Genomic DNA, 1242 nt, shown 5'->3' with positions numbered 1-1242 from the left:
GTGGCAAGCCTGCTGGCCTGAACCGGATCCCCTTCACAAAATTGTTCTCTAACTTCCACACAGGTGTTTTACACACACACACACACATACACACAAATAAATAAATGTTACGGTTTAGAAAGCTTCCTGTCTAGTCCCTTCTTAAAACAGCTTTCCTTAAACTATTATTTTCTCTGATTTTTTTTTTTTTTTTGTACTGCATAGAATTGGACGGAGCTACCCATGCCAGAAAAACCAAGGAGTGAAGCCCTCAGAGCTTATTTCTAGCCTAGCGAGCGGAAGAAGTCTGGAAGCAGCACCTGAGGTCCGGTGGAGTGGCTCTGAGGCACCTTCCTGCTTTCCGGGCTCAGCCCACATGCTGCCCCGGGGGTTGGGGTAGGGAGACAGTCCTTTCCTGGCCCTGGTGCTGGTTGGAGCTGGTTCCTGCATTCCTGTGCTCTCTGTGTAGGCCACGCCCAATGCGGATGAGTCCATAAGGTGAAAATGGGAAATATCCCTCCAACTCTGTCGTGAGTCTACTTGGGTAGAGTCTGGTGTTCAGTTCTAGAGTCCCACACAGTCTAGAAGCTGCTGCAGGGGTGTTTTGGTGATGTGAGTCACAAGCTTAGCCTGTGGGAAGATGGCATCCTGTTAGCTGAAGGCCTTAAAAGCAAAAAGTAATTTTCCCAAGAAGGAACTCTATCTGGAGACTATATAATCAGGCTAAGTATGTGGCATCATGGTTAGACTGCTTACCCAGCATGCCTTGCCCAGCACGCACACATATCCCTAGCACCATATCCATTGGTACAGGTGTACAAATCTCTAATCTCAGAATGTGTGGAGGCAGGAGGATTGGTTCGGTGTCATCCTCTGCTAAATAGCAAGTTTGAGGCCAGCCTGGGACACACACACACACACACACACACACACACACACACACACACAAATAAATAAATGTTAAGGTTTAGAACGCTTCCTGTCTAGTCCCTTCCTAAAACAGCTTTCCTTAAACTATTATACACACAAACTACAATATGAAGTAGAAGATGGTGCAGAGACTCATGTCTGACAACCCAGAACATAGGAGGTTTAAGGCAAAAGAATTATTGTGAGTTTGAGGTCAACTAAATAGTGAGTTGGAGGCCAGCCTGTGCTACAGCAGGAAATCTTGCTTCAAGAAATAAACAAGGGTGCTAGAGAGATGTCTCAGGAGTTAAGAATACATATGCTCTTAGAAAGGACCCAGGTTCAATTCCCAGC

The sequence above is a fragment of the Micromys minutus genome (assembly GCF_963924665.1).
Source record: "Micromys minutus genome assembly, chromosome: 18".
NCBI classification, from domain to species: Eukaryota; Metazoa; Chordata; class Mammalia; order Rodentia; family Muridae; genus Micromys; species Micromys minutus.
This window is presented reverse-complemented; position numbering follows the sequence as displayed.